Source organism: Pelodiscus sinensis, chromosome 1 (assembly GCF_052426305.1).
Source record: "Pelodiscus sinensis isolate ZL-2025 chromosome 1, ASM5242630v1, whole genome shotgun sequence".
In the NCBI taxonomy this organism is placed as follows: domain Eukaryota; kingdom Metazoa; phylum Chordata; order Testudines; family Trionychidae; genus Pelodiscus; species Pelodiscus sinensis.
The window spans coordinates 85,152,451-85,165,349 of record NC_143052.1 but is presented as its reverse complement, the minus strand read 5'-3'; the positions used below and the strand labels follow the sequence as shown (position 1 = coordinate 85,165,349).

Below are 12,899 nucleotides of genomic sequence, written 5' to 3'. Positions count from 1 at the left end.
CCGGAGGCTCTTATTCTTACTTTGAAGTAGGAATAAGACCCTCCGGAAAAGGGCGCTTTTTCCGGAGGATCGGGGCCAGTCTAGACGCTCTTTTCCGGCTTTTTTAAAAGCCGGAAAAAAGCGGCGGCCATGTTTATTTAAATGCCGCGGGGGATATTTAAATCCCCCGCGGATTTCCCTACGACGACTGCTGAAATTTACATGCCCCTTCCGGAAGAGGGGCCAGTGTAGACGTAGCCAAAGGGAACATTGATTGTAATGTAAGAATTTTACTTTTTAAATGTGTGTATTGAAAGATGATTCAGAATGTGTTTCTGTTGCCAGTTAGGCGGGGTTGTCCTGATGGGCTCCTGCTCCATCAATGATGATAACCAGAAGGCTGCTTGTAAGTGTGCTCAATGATGTATGTTGACTTACACACTTAGTCACCACAGCAGACCCCGAAAGAGCTCCCAAGGACCACAAATCAGATAAGGATTAAAGGTGCCAGCCAGGTTTATTGTTAAGCGAAGTACAGTAATAGGTGTCAGTAGGCTCTACCGATCCACTTCACAAATGTACTTGTAACAATGGACCGACTCAGTCCGTGGGAAACCCCTACTGTCCCCCAGCCCCCATCAGACAACGACTGCCCCCCCAAGACATCACTTTATATACAGATACAAACAAGTTACAGATCACTTCAGATGTGTCAGGTTGCCACCCTCTGATGTTGTCAGGTTACTGCCCATCATAGGGATGTGAAGGACTAGTCAACTATCTGATAAGTAAATGCTAGTCAACTAGTCTTTTCCTACTCTCTCCCTTGCTGTTTCTATTAGAAAGAGACAGCAAGGGGCAGAGATAGGAGGGGGTACTTCAAAGTGGCAGTGCCGCTTGGAGCCTGGGGCCAGACCCCTTCATGGAGCCTGGGTCAGCTGGGATCTCCCCAGCTGATCCCAGGTTCCACACAGTGCTGCCACTTTCAAACGCTGTGGGCAGCTTGGCATCAAGTACATTGTGGCATTTCTAAATGGCAGTGTCGCAAGGAGCCCGGGATGAGCTGGGGACTCCCCTGCTGACCCCGGGCTCCATGCAGTCTAGCTGCTTTGAAACATGCGGGGATCCCAGTGTCAGGGTCCTCACGGCATTTCAAAATGGCAGTGCCGCGTGGAACCTGGGATCAGCTGGGGAATCCCCAGCTGACCTGGGCTCCACACAGCGCTTTCACCTTTCAAGCATAGTAACAGCCGTAGGGCTGTTTCTACACTTCAAAGGCAAGCCGCCCTATCGACTAATCAAATAGTCGATGCAAAATGCATTGACTATTCAATTAGTCTATTAGTCGATATTTAACAACCCTAACCCATCACCCTGTATCTTGAAGTTTGATTAGATCATCTCTATCCAGCATGCTGTCATTTTAGACCCTTTCCTGAACCTGAGTCTGTATCTGTGGGAAGTTTGGGTACCAAGGTGTTTTTTAATGAGTTGGTTTTGCCATGTGCTTTCATGTTATGATCAGTACCAATTACTGTTTTATGGTTGGTACCTAGTACCAATTACTGTTCTACACCTGTATTACCAATCAGTGTTTTACACTCTCATCCCTGTTTGTTCCCAATTCTGTGAGCAAGGAACTGCCTCTTGCTGACAGCTTAGCTTTGCTTTATGATAGCCATGTTTTGTCCATTAGCTAGGCTTCAGAACAGGCCTGTGCTACATGGGCTTATGTTTTAGGCCTTCATTTTACTACAGTTTCCAATGGAGATTTTTGGACACTGATTTAATGTTAGAAATACAAATTTTAAAGGTATTTTTTCATATTTATATCTGAGTACCAAGTAAAGATTACAATAAATGCAGAAGAGCTCTGTGTTAACTAGAAAGTTTGTCTATTTCACCAATAGTAGGTCATCCAATAATATATATTACCTCATCCACGGTATTTAAAAAGGATCTTCAAATTTAAACATTAAGGATGTGACAAAAACACACACCTTGACTTATAAAATGTGGACATTAATATAGAAATCCCTTTATCTAATACACAACTTTAAAAAACATAATTATAATATTAATTTAGTCCAAGTGCATGACATATTTTAGCAAAGAAAACAGGTGTTTACCAAGTATGCAACAGACGATGGAAATTATTATAAATAAGAGAAACGGGTGCTTAATCATAACTGTACACTATTATTATACTTATTTAAATTAGGTTGCTTTTCCATGTTCTTGAGTGAATGAAAGAGATAGTGGAAAAAGAAATAAAATGGTTATACGTAATTCTAGTTTTCTCAGAGGTTCATTTTGAATACACTTGAAATGGAGCGTACCAGGTCATATGGAAGAAACATGTCATTGTAAGTGGCCAAATTCATCTCTGGTGTAACTCTATTAATTAAAATAGAGTTACTCCATGGCTAAATTAGCCTAATCTGTTTTTCTCAAGCACAGAAGTTCCCAAGTGATCATTTACTCATATGGGAAAAAAATCACACAACTTAAGTGTATTAATATTTTTAATCTTTTTGTAACTGGCATTCTGAAAGACACAGACCTAAGTGAAAAAGGACTGAAAACAGAAGTATCAGTTCCTACTTTGAGTGACATGACAGTTACAAATTATGTAAAAATGATTACTTTATAGTTTTCCATGCTGAATCATTTCCAGATGCAAGTTTTAAATTTCATAATATAGAAACAATAATTCAGAAATTCTAGTCACGACCTATAAAACTACAGTTGTAATCTTAAGAGGTCAGTTGTTAGATTATTTTCCATTTTAGAGAAATATTTTTCTCCATATTTATGTAAAAACAAAAATGTATACAATAAACTTTTCAGGTGGATATCTACAATATGCTAATCCCTTCATTCTTAGGGCACAAGTTTAGATTTGGTCACAAGTGACATGTGCTTTGTGATTTCACCTTAGTTCCTGGGGAATGTTTGAATACATCACAACTGCTTTGTAGTCTGTCACAATACACAGTCTCCATTCCAGAGAAGCTAGGACTAGTATCAGTTAGTTCAGAGGACTTGGTCACACTATGCCAACCTCCAATGAGTGCTAATCATCCCTCACTTTTTAAATGTTTGCAAATTCATCCAATATACCATTTTATGAAAAGATTATAATTTTTGTTTTTTGAAGATATACATTTATACTAGAATTTCAGTATTTCTCAACAAGTGGTCTCTGAGCTACTGCCAATTCCTGAGATCTCCTTGGCACAATTTAGAAAAGCATCAAACTGGTCCCCGACATCAAAAAGGGTTGAGAAGCACTGTACTCAATCACCATTCACGGGGCAGTGGTTCCCAAACTTTTCGGCATCACCCCCTCCCCAAAATAGCAGCAAAACTTGGGGTGGGATTGATGGGGTGTGTGTGTAGCTGGGTAGCCTCGTGCCCCCCCTGGAATTTCTTCATGCCCCCCCAAAGAGGCACGCCCCCCCCAGTCTGGGAACCTATGACATAGGCATTCCCAGCAGAAGAGTGGACAGAAACATCCATAGTCTAATACTGTATTCCAAAGTTGTTAGCTACAACAGGGAGATAGCTACCTTAAGGCTGTGTCTAGACTACATGGCTCCATCGATGGAGCCATGTAGATTAGACAGATAGGCAAAGGCAAATGAAGCCACGATTTAAATGATCGCGGCTTCATTTAAATTTACATGGCTGCTGCGCTGAGCCGACAAACAGCTGATCAGCTGTTTGCCGGCTCAGCGCGCTAGTCTGGACGCTCCTACGCTGACATCAAAGCCCTTTGTCGGCAGCCCCGTTATTCCTCGTGGGATGAGGTTTACCGGGGCTGCCGACAAAGGGCTTTGATGTCGGCAGGGGAGCGTCCAGACTAGCACGCTGAGCCGACAAACAGCTGATCAGCTGTTTGTCCGCTCAGCGCGGCAGCCATGTAAATTTAAATGAAGCCGCGATCATTTAAATCGCGGCTTCATTTGCCTTTGCCAAAAAATCAAATCTACATGGCTCCGTCGACAGAGCCATGTAGTTTAGACGTACCCTAAGTGTTCCTACCATAACAATTCCTATACTGATTGGATCTCCCTGATCTGGCATCCACAGGACCTGACTAGTCCAAAGCAGGGAGTCTGATGAATTGGGAGAGGCCAGTGCTTGCCCCTCTGCTGCCAGCCTCTGAGCTCTCCCTTGGCCTCTGAGCTCTCCCCTGCTAACTGCTGGTCCTTGCTCCACAGCTCCCCTCCTGGACACTAGCCCCCCTGCTGCTGGCCTGGCTGGGCTCCTGGCCCTGGAAGGGCTGCCAGTCCTGCTGCCACTGACCCAGCAGGGTTCCTGGGCCCTGCTGGGCTACCAGCCTTACTGTCACCAGTCCCGGCAGGGCTGCCAGCCCCACTGCTGTTGGCTTGGTAGGGCTCCCAGCCACCAGACTCCCAGCCACCAAGGCACTCTGGTCCAGAAACATCCATGGTCCAGTAGTCCTACTGGACCATGGATGTTGCCAGACCAGAGTCCTGGTTTAGAGAGGTTCAACCTATATAAGCAAGAGTTTTAATGTTATTTAAATGTAAATTTGGGGAAAAGTATCAGAGTTACAGACCCCTAATTTCAGAGATGGTGCGTATAAAGGCTCTGTTCTAAATGGCAGTATACCTTCAGAGAACAACAATTACAGGAACTTCTTCAAAGATACAGTGTATTCTGTGTAGTATCTCCATTCTTGGAGAGTCTAAAGCTAATGCCAATAAGCCAACTTTGATTTTTGCCATGGGGCTGAGTATAAAGCAATAATCCTTTGTAAATGTGTTCAAAAGAGCTCTGTGTAGCCACCGTATAAATCTCCTGGTACCTCATTCTTCCATGTCAGTATGAGTTTGTCATAGCCTTTTGAGGGAGAGTATGCCCTCCGGATGGCAACTGACTGCATGTTAGCTGCAGAAGTACATAACCCTTGGACTGAATATGCATTGACTGGGGATGTAAAATGGGTTAACCAGCCCACCTAGGACAGTCCTTGCTTGCCATGTGCCGGGCTGCCACAGACCGTGGCTGTTCTGAACACCTGGAGCAACACATGTCCATAGTCAGCCTTGCAGGGCTGGACCAGTCTCCTGCCCATGGCTGGTGGGAAGCCCTTCCAGCCGCCACCCCGTTAATCAAAGCTGGTAAGCATCACCCTTGGCCATGAAGTTGGAGGCCTGTCAAAGTGCAGCAATGAGAGATAGACAGCTTTTAAGACATGGTTCTTCTGGGGACAGAACTATTGTATTGTTAAAGGGAACACAAAGCTAGATAGAGTTTCCATGACTATTAGTCTAATCCAGATAATAATCTAGATGCCTAGGGACAGCCAGAAGGCTGAATTTGTAAAGAAGGGCCTCACTGGCACAAAGAAGGTAGGCAAATCAGTTGACAGATTTAAATATATTTAGTTTTTTTTATTTAAGAAGTGTGCCAATTGCCTTTGCCTTCAGGTAGGTGTACTTACAATTATTAAAAATACAATCACACGTTTAAAAGTATACTGCCTTTGGCAACAATCAACTGTAAAAAGGCCACTCTTCACATTTCCTTGTACCACAATGAGAAGTATAAACTCATTTGGAACAAAACCAATAACATAATATAAAGCTGTGTTATTAAAACATCACTCTCTTTTGAAAAACTTGCAACTCCCTTGTGATGGATAGGAGAAGTACTGGCCAGCACCAGGTGACTAAAGGCTTAAAGTCAGGTAGGCATTGGCTGAGGGCCAGAAGAACCAATGGGATATAGTGCTGAAATGTGAATTGAATATAGATAACTTGCCTGCTCTTTCTTTGTGTGACTTCGAAGTTAAGGGCTGGAGGGAGACATGCAGTAATCAGAATTACCATGCCTGCAAGGAATATTAGGCATGGAAGTGGACTGAACCAGGAAGAGAGCATGAGTAAATAAAGGGAAAATGTGTATTTAGTCACAATAAGGGCATTTTTCTTTGTTTTGGTTGTTTGGTTAAACTTCTCTGTGTCAATCTATGCCTTCCCTCCCCCATTTACTATCTAACAGCGTATCCAAAGATGTTCTTTGTGTTTTAATTTGTTTTACTCAGGTGCTCTGTAACACCTACCAACCAAGTATGTTTTTAGCAAATATATCTTTTTGTTTTGTTAATAAAATCACCTTTTTTAAGGCAATGATTTGATTCTTGTGTTCTGGAAAGAAACAGGAGGTTTGTGTGTGTGTCTGCCTATACTGAGAGAGATACAGTTTCTTTCTTTCTTTCTTTCTTTCTTTCTTTCTTTCTTTCTTTCTTTCTTTCTTTCTTTCTTTCTTTCTTTCTTTCTTTCTTTCTTTCTTTCTTTCTTCAGAGGAGCTTGGGGTACCCCTGGGAAAGGAAGTCTAAGTGCTTTCTTCGTAGGTTTAAAAAGAAAGGGGTTTTCTTTTTTTCCCACTTGATGGTAGCAGCTATCTCTAAAAGTCGGTGATTCTGTGACTCTAGGATGTTTTTGTAAGCAGAGCCTATAGAGGGAAGGTATTTAAGGTCTCTTGCAGGGCCCCATCTTCTGCACTCCGAGTACTAGTGTGGGGAACAGCCCTGACACCCCTGAAATTGTCACCTTTGTAACAGCCCACTCATTTTATCAGTGAATGACTCCCCAGTACCTGTTATGGAGGACACACAGCAGGAGGTAATAATGTACCTGTTATGGATAGGAAGAATTATGGCCAGCACCTGGTGACTAACGGGTTAAACTCAGGTAGCTAGCAAGGGTGTTGGCAGGAGGCCAGAAGAACCAATGGAGATACAGTGCTGAAACTTGGAGTGCCAGAGAGGGGATCAGCCCTGACAGTACCTAATTATGTTATTTTTCCTAAGCCTAAAATCTTATTCAGGGGCTGTGTCTACATTGGCATGATTTTGCACAAAAGCTGCTACTTTTGTGCAAAAACATGCTGCCTGTATACACTGGTGGGGAGTTCTTGCGCAAGAACACTGACGTTCTAATGTGTGAAATCAGTGCTTCTTGCACAAGAAGTATGATGCTCCCGCTCAGGAAGAAGCCCTCTTGTGAAACTGTTCTTGCGCAAGAGGCCAGTGTAGACAGGCAACATGAATTTCTTGCGCAAGAAAGCCCGATGGCTAAAATGGCCATCGGAGCTTTCTTGCGCAAGACAGCATCTACACTGGCATGGATGCTTTTGCGCAAAAGCACATGCCAGTGTAGACGCTCTCTTGTGCAAATACTTTAATGCAAAAACTGTTGCGTTAAAAGTATTTGCGCAAAATCTTGCCAATGTAGATATAGCCTTAGAGTTTACACCTCTTTCTCCTTTCTATCTAGTTGCTAAAATTTTGGTTCTTGTCTTAATCATCTCATGTTTGGGTTGGCTACTGTAACTTTCTCCTCTATGGACTTCCTGTCTTTGGTATCTCCCACTCCAATCTGTCCAAAGGCTGCTTTGAAATCACCTGCCTGTCATAATCCTCAAACATTATCAATGCCTCCAATGCCTTTGTTCATTTTCTTCTTTCATTCCAAATAATAATGCTTTCAGCAGCAATGGTTATAATGTTTGAACAGCACTTACACTAAGCTTTCAGGAGGATGTTAGAGGAATGCATGAAGATATGGCTGCTCTCTATATTCATTTCCTTTTGACAGACAGAGCCAACATTCTTGGAAGATGAGACAGGAGGACTTTCTCAGGACTAGAGTTGATTAAAAGCTTCCAGCAGAATATGCAACTAATTTGGTTTTCTCTCGTGTTTCTGGCATAGAATCCTGTTCTTCAATGTTTAGGGAAAGAAGAGACAATTATTTTCAAAAAATGACACACAGAACATTGTTAATTTCAGTAACTTCATTTCTATGATACCATCTGACTGATGTAGATCTAAAACTTACAAAAATCTCTTATTTCCTTCTTTTGTGTCATTGTTTAAATGATATCAAACAATTTTTTTCTGTACCTAAGCCTAAAACCTTATTCTTAAACTTGGCTCCTGTTCCTCCTGTCCCAACATTCAGGCTGTCACCAAACCCTGTAATTTCTTCTTTTATAACTTCATTAAATGTTACACTTTCTATCCCAGTTGCTAAAATCTTAGTTCTTGTCTTGATCATCTCATGTCTTGGTTGGCTACTGTAACTTATTCCTCTTTGGATTTCCTGCCTTTGGTATCTCCCACTCCAATCTGTCCAAAGGCTGCTGAAATCATCTGCCTGTCATACCCCTCTAATGTTATCAGTGCCTCAGATACCTTTGTTGAGGGTACGTCTAGACTACCGCGTTTTGTCGACGGAAGTTTTGTCGACAGATACTGTCGACAAAACTTCCGTCGACAAAGAGCATCCAGACACATTGAGTTCTGTCGACAAAGCAAGCTGCTTTGTCGACAGAACTCCGTAGTCTGGACGCAATGTTACAGGCAATAACACCTTGGGCGTGTCTAGACTACAGGGTTTTGTCGACAAAAGTGGACTTTTGTTGACAAAACTATTCCTGCGTCCACACTACCACTGAGTTCTGTCGACATAACGTCGTCAGAACTCAGCAGTTTTGTCGACGCTGGTAAACCTCATTTTACGAGGCATAACGCCTTCTGTCGACAGAGTTTCTGTCGACAGAAGGTGTTATTGCATGTAAACTGTCCTTTGCGTCTACACTACCATGTCGACAAAGCAGCTTGCTTTGTCAACAGAACTCAATGTAGTCTAGACGCTCTTTGTCGACAGAAGTTTTGTCGACAGTATCTGTCGACAAAACTTCTGTCGACGGAAGCCTGTAGTCTAGACGTACCCCTTCTGTCGACAGAGTTCTGTCGACAGAAGGTGTTATGCCTCGTAAAATGAGGTATACCAGCGTCGACAAAACTGCTGAGTTCTGTCGACGTTATGTCGACAGAACTCAGCGGTAGTGTAGACGCTGGTATAGTTTTGTCGACAAAAGTCCACTTTTGTCGACAAAACTAGGTAGTCTAGACACACCCTGAGTTTCTCCTTTCACTCCAAATTCAATGTTTTTTTTCAGGTGGTATGGAGGGTTCATCTTCAAGGCTCTTTACAATACAGTTTCTTTGGCTACATCTAGACTGCAGGCTTCTTTTGGAAGAAGCTTTTCCAGAAGAGATCTTCTGAAAAAACTTCTTCAGAAAGAGAGCGTCCACATGCCAAAGCGCATCGAAAAAGTGATCTATTTTTTCAAAAGATAGTGTCCACACTAGATGGATGCTATCTTATATTTAAGCTGGGATTACTATGGACGGAGTGGCCACCAGGGCACTTGTGCTTTTCCCTCTTTCCTCTTTTTTGGAAAGAACTCTCTTTTTCGGAAAAAGACTTCTTCCTCGTAGAAAGAGGTTTACCAGAGTTGGAAAATCCCCTCTGTTCTTTCGATTTTCTTTCAAAAGAATGTGATTGCAGTGTGGATGTAAGTGAAGTTTTTTTGGAAAAATGGCCATTTTTCCGAAAAAACCCTCTGTAGTGTAGACATACCCTTTCCTGCATATTTGCTCTCATTTTATCCTAAACCAGACTTTAAAACTCCCTTTCTCTTGGTTACTTCTTCTTTTGTGCCACTTTCTGTATTTAAAACAGTTCCTGCTTCCTGTGTGCCAAGCTCCCTGCCTCTCTTCCTGCAAATCCCTTTACAAATTAAATAAGAAAATAACTCTTTTTACCTACCCTAATAGCTCTTTCTTGAGACTATCTCTTCACTTTCATATATATGTACTAGCATCTTTATATAATATTTCTCTCATTTAAATTGTAAGATCTTTGGCATAAGGACCACGTCTTTTTAAATGCGTTATAAAAATCTATTCTTATACATTTGCAAGTTGTAGCTCCATAAATACAGATAGAATAACAATTTTAACTGATGGGCTTTTTACTAATATGTTAGTACAGCAATAATAATTCACAATGGCTGTGAGTGATCAGTAGTTCCATTGAAGCTATATAGTGATGAACTTATGTGCTTGGGTAAGCATGTGACTAAGTGCTTAAATAACTATGCACTGAAATGGTTTGCTAAATCAGGATCTATGTCTCTTCTATTTTCATTGACTTAGTCCTGAAAGACTTGTACAGTTATTAATTAATTAATATCAGGTTTCCTGATGATAGATATGTTTGAAAATATTGATAAGTGAAAAGTGGTCAGTCAATTTGCAATGGCTGTACGATTCTATTTTCATACACTTTTTAATCCAGTAATTTAAATGACTTAAATATATATGCACATTTCGTTTTCTTTTCACATACTAATCAATCCTTCAGGATAAAAAATAAGAACTATACAAAAATGTGAAATCTATACAGAAGACAATTTATTTTGGGGCTCATGTATGAGAGTATATTCTGTAGTATAATCACTGCACTGCATTGCAATTTGGTTGGAATCATTTGTATTTATTGCCAGGAAAAATCGTTAAGATACTGGGGTGGCTAATATCTCCAGACGTGGATGCCCAACAAATATGTCTTTGCTCTATATGTTTAAAAGATCAATGCTTCCAAGCTAGTATTGCAGTTAGCAGTATTTAGATACCACTCATAATGTTAACACACAAAGCCGGCTAGGTGGCTGAGACCTGCTTGCCAACACGGCTGTCCCTAGAGGGCTGTGGGATCTGGGGCAACCCCTCTCTGCTTCAGGCCCTGTCCCTACTACACCCCTTCCCCCAAGCTCTGCCCCTGTTCCACTCCTTCCTGCACCTGCTCCACCTCCTGCTGCCCCTACTACACCCCTTCTATGATTTACACGTGTCAGGGGATTACTGGGGGGGGGGGAGGACGTGGTGTGGGAGAGCAGTAGGGGTCCCCCACCCCCGGCACTCACCATGCTGCCCATCTCCCAATCACTTGTACTCCTCTTCACTGTGGTGATGGAAAGTGGTGAGGCTAGGGCCAAGTTGCACTATTTACCATGGGCATAGTGAAGAGGAGCACAATGGGCTGAGAGATGGGGGTGCGGCAGAGCAGACTGCTGGGTTGCTCTGGCTCCCAGTGAATGCAATGGGGGGCCTGATCCCTGCTGCTGCCCAGTACCAGACCCCCAGATAATTCTTCAGGCCATCCCAGACCAGGCCAGTCTTGTCTGTAGGGTGGCTGAAGTAGCTGCTACAGGGTCTCCCAAAGTATGGGACCTGTATGGCTCTACTTGCCAAAACATCCCTTCACCTGAAAATATAGCTTTTCCGGGAAATATCGATTTTTCTACAGCTATTGTCCCTATGGGTGCCCCGCTTTAGGTTTCTTTGTGTCCCCAATCTGTGGGGTGGGGAATGTGGCTACACCTAGAGGCGCATCCATAGGGGGACACATCTCCAAACCCCATCCTTATTGCTATCTTCTTCTTTGAGTCGTGTCCCTATGGGTACTCCAGGGTAGGGGTAGCCAAGTCCCTAAGTGAAGTCACTATGCAAAGACACCTAGAATGGATCACTCAGCCCCCATGGGGGGGGCTGGGTCAGTGTGAGCTATGCTGCCATAAACTGAGGGAGGCCACACTTGGGAAAGGAAATAGGGGTTTTCAGGTTGCAGGACTGAAAACAAATAACGTCCTTCCCCCCGGGCCATTTCTTGCCACAAAACGGCTGAGAGCCGGGTCTCCTGGTGCAGCCCAGCTGTCTGGGGCTACTGGAGGCCACGTGCTCTGGGCCGCTCTCCCTTTTGTAGCTGGGTCTCGGCCCCTAGCAGGAGCAATGGCAGGCTCAGGACATGGGGCTGGGACTAGCAGCAAGGCTTGTGCAGGGCGGACGGTTAAACAATGAGCCAGATATGAAGCAGGAAGAAAAGCCAAAAATGATTTTATTGACCCCGACGTGATTCGAACACGCAGCCTTCTGATCTGGAGTCAGACGCGCTACCGTTGCGCCACGAGGTCCTGCTGAGCTTTGCTGCGCATCACGTTAGAACTCACTAACCGCCGCACCCGGACCGCTACTCCGCGCGCTCGCCTCATCCCACCTTGCCGCGCGCCTCCCTCGCTTCCCGCCCCCCAGCACTGAGCGTCCCCGGAAGCTCGAGGCGGGGAACAGCCCGTTCGCCTCACGCGGAGCCACGTGGCCAGGGCGCCTAACGGCCCCTACGAGGAGCCCGGCAGCAGACCCCGCCCCGCTCCCCAGAACAGCACCTCCGCCTCCCCTCCCCCCGCTGCCGCTGCCCCTGCCCCACAACTCACCGCACCTCCCCCTCCAGCACCCGCCCTACTGCTCCCAGCAGCTCCCCTCTCGCCGCGCTCCCCGCAGGCTCTGAACCAGGGTGCCCTACACCCCTCCCCCAACTTACGCGCTTGTGTCCCGCAGCCCCCGCCGCCCAGCTGGTAGCGGGCGCCGTGATCGCTCCTAGTTACCTGGCCACATTCACCCCTGGTACTGGAGACATAAGGGCAGCGCTGCGCAGCCCTGTGCTACGCAGTTCCTCGTTAGTATAGTGGTAAGTATCCCCGCCTGTCACGCGGGAGACCGGGGTTCGATTCCCCGACGGGGAGGCGCATAACTTTTTGAAACCCTCACTTTTTAAAACATTGTTTAAAACAAAACTGAAAACGAATTGGAATATGTTGAAAAAATGAACGTGATTGGTTTATAATGCTATTGTGGTTTTCGGTTTTATTATGAGCTATACAAATCAACACTTCAGTACTAGAAATTTAAAAAAAAAAATTCAGCTGCCTCCCCGTCGGGGAATTGAACCCCGGTCTCCCGCGTGACAGGCGGGGATACTAACCACTATACTAACGAGGAATTGCCTGTTGAGCAGTTTCCCAGCATGGCTATTTAACAGTCCTCAGCTGAGACACAGACTAGAATTAAAATGCACGACTATGTAGCCCTTTAAAGACTAACAAGATGGTTTATTAGATGATGAGCTTTCGTGGGCCAGACCCATTTCCTCAGATCAAATAGTGGAAGAAAATTGTCACAACCATATATACCAAAG

The 12,899-nt window shown here is 44.2% G+C and overlaps 2 non-coding genes and 1 pseudogene across 2 annotated transcripts; 1 reads left to right on the top strand and 2 right to left on the bottom strand.

Annotated features, from left to right (window-relative positions):
* LOC149525594 (uncharacterized) overlaps window positions 1-12,899 on the bottom strand; it is a 37,559-nt pseudogene that overhangs the window by 6,182 nt on the left and 18,478 nt on the right.
* On the bottom strand, window positions 11,770-11,841 carry TRNAW-CCA (transfer RNA tryptophan (anticodon CCA)). The gene has a single exon. It is a non-coding gene; the product is annotated as a tRNA-Trp (tRNA).
* On the top strand, window positions 12,376-12,447 carry TRNAD-GUC (transfer RNA aspartic acid (anticodon GUC)). The gene has a single exon. It is a non-coding gene; the product is annotated as a tRNA-Asp (tRNA).